Below are 9,192 nucleotides of genomic sequence, written 5' to 3' on the forward strand. Positions count from 1 at the left end.
TCTCACAAAAAAGCAATTTTATTGCAAATATTGAAATTCAATTTTTAACATCATATAAAAAATCATATAACTCTCTATTAAGCAGCATTTGTATTTACTTTACAAATGATATTAAGAAGAAGAGGAAGATCATTTAACACTTATATTAAAGTGTACCTGTAACATTGAAACGGTGGGCAAAAAGATGATCTGAGTAGTCTCATTTCTAACAATAATGACCTAGTTTCTACGATAATGACCTAGTTTCTAAGATAATGACCTAGTTTCTACGATAATGACCTAGTTTCTAAGATAATGACCTAGTTTCTACGATAATGACCTAGTTTCTAAGTACATTGTATCTTTTATCATTAACAAACATTATCTAATGAGTATATTTTGAAACTTGATATTGACTTAAGTGACCTTGTGATGTCACATTAACCATGAACACCAGCACTAGGTAGGAAACAGTTAAATGAGGAATAAAAATCTACCCTAGGAATGTCACCTTAATGTTCAAAAATATCTGTGCAAATTTATAACAGTGAATTGATATGCTCTATAAGTAGAGGTAGTGCCGTAATATACATAATCTACAATTAATTGTTTAAAGAATTTGTTTATGTAACCACGGACCTTACATTGGTTTCCAGCTCATGGGAGATTTATGAATTAAGTTTTAAGATTTCAATATTTTGAAAGTCTCAGTCTGGTCATATGAAAAGACATATTTAAGACAAATCTATTATTTTGTTTATCACTTATCACTTGTTGGTGATGCAAATATTTCCAAAGTCAGCTTTATCAGAGGTTGATAGTGATATAGTGTTACTTTGACAAAATGTCACTTTTTCATTTTGTGACGTCACTCATGTGAAGTTGAATTATAATGTCACAATTAAATATGGAAACTGCCGCAAACTAAAAATTACATAAATTTTATTCCTAACACAATTCATATTACAATTTCAATGACACAATTACTAAGTTTTTCCATCACAATATTTCCTGACTTGATATAATGGTAAAATGTTATTTTCAATCATTTTCATATTAATTCTTATAGTATTTTTTACCAATCAGAATCAATTCTTACAATTTTCTTATTTTTACTAAAAGATGCTATATTGTGGAAAAATAGAAATTATGATAGATTGAAAACAAGAATTGTTTAATGTGTATTTTTATATAATACCAAAAGTTACATATATTTAGTTTACACTATTTACACCCTCCAAAATTTATGAACTTATCTTTTTTATTTATTTATTTATTTTTAATTCAATGTCAATAAATTATTATTTGTATCTCAAATATATCATACTCCATCGCTGTATCTGGTGTGTAACTTTCAGTCTAATATGCGATCATTTATAGGACACGGTTATCAATTTTTTTTATTTCTAGTGTTTAATAAAGAAAACAAAACATTCTGGTTGTAAGATAATCGGGTCATACAATAAATCACTTCACATGTATAATTAAATCAAAAATCCTTTATCACTGAAAGTATAAGTGTATTTGATCATTGAAAAATTATGTAAAACAATAAGAAACTTCAGTAGTAAATCACTTCATTAGCATCAAAACTATGGACTTTCATATGTTATTAAATACCTGAAAATATATCTTTTTTTTTAATTTTATTTCAATATTTTAAGTTGAACTATTAGTGTGTTATACAAAGGTAGTTTGATCGGTAGGACAATTAACCACTATTTTATGTCAATGTCATTATCTCTTCAAATCACAAAGCATTCCTACAATCAATATTCGAATCAGTACCTTTTTCTTACCTTTTTATTTGTCATTGGAACATGTGGACTTATTTCAGGATAAATACACCATATTTTATAAGGTAAAACATCAACTACAAGTAAGTTTTCTAAATTAATCTTCTCTCACTATTCATATACAGAGGACTTTTCCTTCCTTTTTTTTACACTAGGCAAGTTCGATTAAATCTGATGTCCAAATCAATATACAATTTGCTGAGTACACTAATCACTGTAAAATGATTTAAATATTTTGTAGGTAAATTGAAACCTTGTTTAATTCTTTGTTGTCGTAACAAAATGTTCACCAGTTGAGGAATGTAAAATTTGACCTGGACATTTGACCCAATATCCTTATAATCATTGGTCAGTTGAAACCTTGTTTGATTCTGATCAGCTTTGCTTTATAATGTTGAGACAAAATGTTAACCAATTAGGAGATGAAAACATGACCTTGATCTTTAATCCAATAACCTTGACCTTCGACCTGTTGAATTCTTGTCTAATTGTGACCAACTTTGCACCATAATGTGCTGAAAAAATGTTTCAATAAAAAGCAAAAGAATTTGAATGTTTCAATGTTAAAATCCAAGATGGCTGATTAGTGGCCATTTTGAATTCAATCTGCCCAAAAAATTACCAAGCAGACTAGGATCATGGAAATCACTAAGTTTTTAAAACATATCAATATTTTGCGAAAAAAAAAGAAGAAAAACCTGATTACTATTACAAGATATATGCATCTATAATATGGGGCATTAGTAAAAAAGTGCAAGTTTACTTAATCATTATGTATGTTAAGTAGGGAGTTAAATTAATTGTTAAACATTCATGTGTGATTATGCATAGACTTGATAAAGATAGCAGCAAAGCCTTTGATCACAATAAAAAGTATATAAAGTTCTAGTTTAAGTTGGAATGAGAGTGAACTTTCAGAGGTGCGAGTAGGGAGGTGGAGTTCAGCATTTTTAAGTATCAAATAACAAAGATGCAATTAAATTTACAGTACAAATTAAAAGTTCTATTTCTGAAGTACTGATCATAGGAAAAACACATATGTAGATTTTATATCTAAACATACAGCTAATTGCCTTTGCATATATAGATATTTAAAATTAACAAATACAAACCATAACCACTTGTATATGTAAATAATCTTAAAGATGAAGTACATTGTACAATAATTTATGATTGATCAGATCTGCAGAGGTTTACCCTATTTTTAAAGCCTATCAATTAATACTTCAAATTTTAAGAGACAATTCAATTGTAATATTAAGCCTAATTTATATAAAATGTACCAAGTATATATGGTAATACACATGCAATAATATTTAACATATAAGTATAAGTGACTACATTTCTGTGTAAAAATAAAATACAATATTGGATGATATAAGTACTGATATGTTTATGTTTACTAGTAAAATATATATGTGACTAGCCAAGTCTCAGCTGGCCTCGACAATACGGTATTTATTCTGTAAAAAGCCCTGGAACAGACACATAAACGCTGTCCCACTGATTACCAGGCATGGGCTAATAGATGTAGCTGGATAATTACAGAAAATGTACCCTCTGTTTAAGTAATATATTATCAGGCATGGGTTAATACATGTAGCTGGATAATTACAGAAAATGTACCCTCTGTTTAAGTAATATATTACCAGGCATGGGTTAATAGCTGGATAATTACAGAATATGTAACCTCTGTTTAAGTAATATATTACCAGGCATGGGTTAATAGCTGGATAATTACAGAAAATGTAACCTCTGTTTAAGTAATATATTACCAGGCATGGGTAATTAATAGCTGGATAATTACAGAATATGTACCCTCTGTTTAAGTAATATATCAGCTGTTGAGGCAATAGATGAAACTTAGGCTAACACTTCTCTCCATAAATCATTATAATGATAAAAACCAAGTACCAGATATTGTATCATTACATTTTGGTATCAAAACCAGAATAGAGAATGCTAAAGGCCTAGGCATGATCACATGCTATTCAAACTGCATCTTATTCCATAATATTCACCACAATGTCATAGATACTGCATCTTTGATAAACATTGTATTTCACTCTCGTGCAACTTGGTGAACATGTGTCCTACGAATCTGGTTTCATGAAATTATTCATCGTCAGAGAACACTCGCAAGAACATACAATATGATGTTTTATCCCAGAGTGCAATTTGATGTTAAATGGAAAATCATGTGATCAGACGTTAACCAATCAGCATCTGATACAGAATTGAATGTAATAATAGGCAGTATATCCGACTACTAGACAATATATAACTATACTAGGTAATAGGCAGTATATCCGACTACTAGACAATATACAACTACACTAGGTAATAGGCAGTATATCCGACTACTAGACAATATACAACTACACTAGGTAATAGGCAGTATATCCGACTACTAGACAATATACAACTACACTAGGTAATAGGCAGTATATCTGACTACTAGACAATATACAACTACACTAGGTAATAGGCAGTATATCCGACTACTAGACAATATACAACTACACTAGGTAATAGGCAGTATATCCGACTACTAGACAATATACAACTACACTAGGTAATAGGCAGTATATCCGACTACTAGACAATATACAACTACACTAGGTAATAGGCAGTATATCCGACTACACTAGGTAATAGGCAGTATATCCAACTACTAGACAATATACAACTACACTAGGTAATAGGCAGTATATCCGACTACTAGACAATATACAACTACACTAGGTAATAGGCAGTATATCCGACTACTAGACAATATATAACTATACTAGACAATAGTAACATATATTTCACTATGTAACAAATAACTGGCTATATATATCTAACAATGTATCATGCGCACTATGTGTTAATAAAGATTAGAATTTCCTGTCGTAGTTGTACCTGATGAATATTAATAAAAACATACATATAGATGTATATATCTGTATATCTGAGTACCAGTAACATATTCTGTAAACAATACATAAACTTTTGTATCATCCAGGTTGATATATTTGACTATATGTAGTTGATACTATATATTTGATTACTATGGAAGCACATGTGTTTATTTGACTATATATATAGATGACAAATATGATAAACTACTGATTGTATAGAATCAACTTAAGATATAAAAAATGCTCAACAGATAATTAAAACGTTTTAAAGCCATTTTTTCTCTGATAAGAGCCCAGGGAATGTTTCAAGCTGGAGTCATTGGTACGTAAGATATGTAATAAAAAAAAAATCACAGATGTAGAACAATCGTGGAAAAATACTAAATGTTTATACTGTTGATATTATCACAATATCAAACAATATTTATAAACATATAGCTAGCGCTATTTCGGTAAAATATATACCTTACAGGAGGACTTCAACATTAAGAAAATCTTGGATGTTGGAAAAAACAGCTTATTACTGTTCAGTTCTGTTGAAGGTTTCTAGGTTACAAACATGGAGTCCTCACTTCGGGTGGATATTTTACCGTAATGGCTCTGACACGGAAGTGTTTCGATTCGTTAGATATGTACAATGTATTATGTTGCTTGTTGCAATACAAATTTTACAACATAGCAAGCTAAAGGCACTCTGAATTTGATCAACTACAAACATACAACAAATATATATGGAATATAATCTTTTTCAACAAGCAACACCAAATATATATATATACATATATAATTATATGGTACTATAGATTGCCAGAAAAAATGAGGCTAAAATATAAGGTTCTCATTGATTATGAGGATCTTACATATTTAAAGCAACTATATTTGTTTAAGAAATAATTAACGATGATTCGTGTATTATTACAGGATATACAACGAGGAAGAGGGTATTTTGCAATTAAATTAATAACGAAGGCAGCAGGCCTGAGTTATTAATTAAAATTGCAAAATATCCGAGTCCGAGTTGTATATCCTGCAACAATACACGAGTCAAAGTTGATTATTTCTATTCTACCATGTACTGTTTAGTTCTGAAATTGACCTCTTTCTAATAGAAAAACAGCAAAGAAACCCCGGGAAAACCTTGTAATTTATTTCTTGAGTATTGCATTATTTGTTGATGAAATATACAGGCAATACAGTACTACGATCAAGAGCATCTATCATATGGCATTGATTTTGAAAATTAAAAAAAAAGGATAAAAAAAAAGAAAAAAAAGTGGGGGCCTCCGTAGGATTCGAACTTGCGTCGTGATAAAAATATATTGAAAGACTAACCCATTAGCCCACGCGGCTATAGCAACCTTTTATGAAACGGATGAATATTAGATATTTAAAATTGTAACAGCTGTGACTCATGAGCGTGTATTATTGGCACGAGCGTGGGTTATTGGAAAATAATACATGGTTTTTAACCAATCAAAACTGGCGTTACATAGCAAACATGGTAGAATTTAAAATAATGCATGAAAATTTAAGCCTTCCCTTAACTAAGGTAACCAATATAGTATGACTCCATTCAGCTTTTTCTATGTAGCTTTCTTTACAATAAATAACTGAGTTTTTTTAAACAAATAAACATAATTGTTTAACATTTTTTGTGGTACAGGCTTGGGTATAACTATTTCTTAAACCTATTTCACTATTTACCAAAAGAAATCACTGTTTAATGAAAATGAAATCTATACAGTTGTAACCGTTTTAATACACTTGTATATTTTTTTTTTTAATCTTTGAATGAACTAAAAGTGTCAATACTATTGTAACTGTAGACCATGCAAGTATCAAATTACATGTTATTATAAACATGTACATACATTTGTGATTGCAGAAATACAATATATTTATAGAAAGAGTCTATTTGAAATTGTATTTGACTAGCTAGGGCATATCCTTGATAACCAGGGATCAAGAAAGCTACACGAAAAAAAAAAAAAAAAAAATCTTTATAAAATTCCATGAAAGTAAAATTGTTCCGAACTTTTCTTTTTCTTTTTCAAAAACAACTTTTTTTGTAGAATCACAATATGGTATGGTTACATACACATACAAAACAAAAAAAATGTTTAAAATTGATTTTAAAATAACAAACAATGGACCGTTTTGTTGGGCAGAGAACATTTCTGGACCAAAAAGTTACAAGGATTGTTTGTGTCCTTTCTCCTGCATCAACTTAATAAAACATTAACATCTGTATTACTATGCCATTTCATTTATTCTTTTAACATGGAAATTTGAATTATAATCACAATTAAGCAGTCTTAAAATTTTACTCAATGTTCATTTGATAAACTGGAATACATCACACTTCAATTCATTTGATGAATATCAATTAATATTAATAATATCAATAAAGACAATTTGACCATGATGATTTTGAAACAATACAAATTTCATGAGAAAAACTTCAATCAAACTTTGTTAAATGAAAGTAAAAACTAGACTGTTTTGAGAAAAGAACTGTCAAACTGTCCTGAAAAGGGTAGCATCAAATAAGAAAAACTACAAAATGGAACGTTTCATTACACAAATCATTTAAAAATAATAATCAACTCTTTATCTGATAATGGTGGTATATTTCCAACCTGATGATTCTTTTACCCGAGTAAACCTCAGAAGGATATTTAAATTATTGCACCCGGCTTGTCCTTATCATATTGATATTAGATATACCGTACACAAATTAATTTAACTATCATTCGAAAAAAAAAAAAAAAAATAATGAAACAGGGTCATTGATTTCATTTCAAGTTTATTTCAATTGACTACAGTACTGGGAAATGTACACATCATCCACTTGGAAATAAAAATTCAAGTTTTTGTTAAAATGTACAACAAAAAAAAGATAAAAGACATAGTTTTAATGCTGATGGTTATAATGTAAAACTGATAGTGAAATAAATTAATGAACTAAAGCATTGTAGCACAAAAACAAAATTATATCAGTTTGAATCATTTTTAGTAATAATAAAACTGCATTTGAATCAGGAATATGATTTGATAAATGTGTCATTTAGAAAGATAATCTACTTTTTCAGCTTGCATTCAATCTTATCTTTGTTTTGTTTTCAACTGCAAGTATCTGCATCTTGCATTTACTGCTACATTGACCAATCACATACTTCATCTTGACCAGTAACGCCACCTGACGCGTCATATCCGGGGTCAAAAGAAAATTATACGGCTATGCCGAAAAACCTGTTTAAACCAGCATATACACATATATGATTACCCAGTATATAGATATAGTAGGTATATTATGGAAAAAGTAAAATAACTTTGATGGGTATGTAAACTATTTTCCCTCGCTATGAAAAATATATTTGTGAAGACTATATACCCACAGTAATAAACAAACAATATATCTCTAAGTAAATTGTTTTCTCTAAATGATTATGCTTGTCTTATAATAATTTCTATTTCCTCGCTCAGCAGTAAATAGGGATCAAGTTGTTATTATCATGTATCATTACCCCTCTAAAGGGACTTTTGCTATAATATAAGCAATTTTAGACACATTCTGCTTAAAAGAAAAAAATATCATATTTCTTATCCCAAAATAAAAATTCTAATACTTAATAATTAAATTTTTGTGACATGAAACCATTTCGTCAAAAAAAAATGATTAACAAAATAAAAATAGAAAGAAAAAAAATATATCTGAGAATCTCAATTCTAATTTCCAGTAATTATATAATGAAGCATTTAATGAAAGGCACTATCAATTGTCTCAGGTTCCACACAACAGTACTAGTACTATACAACCCAATCTAATTAAAATCAGATATACATGTATACTATGCTACTCTGTGTATCTCTGTACGGAGAATAGCGTAGTGCAAATGTACATCTGATTTCAATTAGATTGTATACAACCAATACATGTAGTTTGCATAGATTTTAAAATATATTTTTTGATTTATATCGAATAAGTTGTGCTATTTTATGCACTACGTTTTATATACTTTTCTGATTACGTAACAATATATCAAAAAGATTCCAACCCACTTTGAGTAGAGTAAAACCTGTTTTGAATATAGTCAACCAATTGTGAATAAGAGTCAAACCCATTTTGCAAAGAGTCAAATTGATTTAATTTGAACCTAAGTAAACTTAAGTATATCTTGACTGGAAAATGATAAAAAAAACTTGTCCTAATGGTGTCTTTTGAATAAATGCTTTTGTTGACAATCATGACATTTAAATGTTAATTCCGTGCAGTAGATCTTTATTGTCTACTGGTATGTACTGTACATGTATTGCATGAACACAAATAATTAATACCCTAGTTCATCATTGTTACATAAGTAATAAGGAAAACTGATAAATTTGTGTGAAAAAGTTGCCTTTTTAAAGATTTCAATATAATCAGGTTCAACTATATGCATCTTAATGCAAGGTAAACTGTTTTTAATGTGAATCATGATTCTCTCAGCAGAATTATCTATCTGTAAAAACAT

General features: G+C 29.1%; 1 long non-coding RNA gene across 1 annotated transcript; it reads right to left on the reverse strand.

The window, feature by feature from the left end:
* Positions 1-3,568, reverse strand: LOC117329649. Its single transcript, XR_004533245.1, has 2 exons — positions 320-3,568; positions 1-279 (listed from the first exon to the last, which is right to left on the reverse strand). It is a non-coding gene; the product is annotated as an uncharacterized LOC117329649 (long non-coding RNA).
* Positions 3,569-9,192: the final 5,624 nt, after the last annotated feature.

The sequence above is a fragment of the Pecten maximus genome, chromosome 6 (assembly GCF_902652985.1).
Source record: "Pecten maximus chromosome 6, xPecMax1.1, whole genome shotgun sequence".
NCBI lineage: Eukaryota > Metazoa > Mollusca > Bivalvia > Pectinida > Pectinidae > Pecten > Pecten maximus.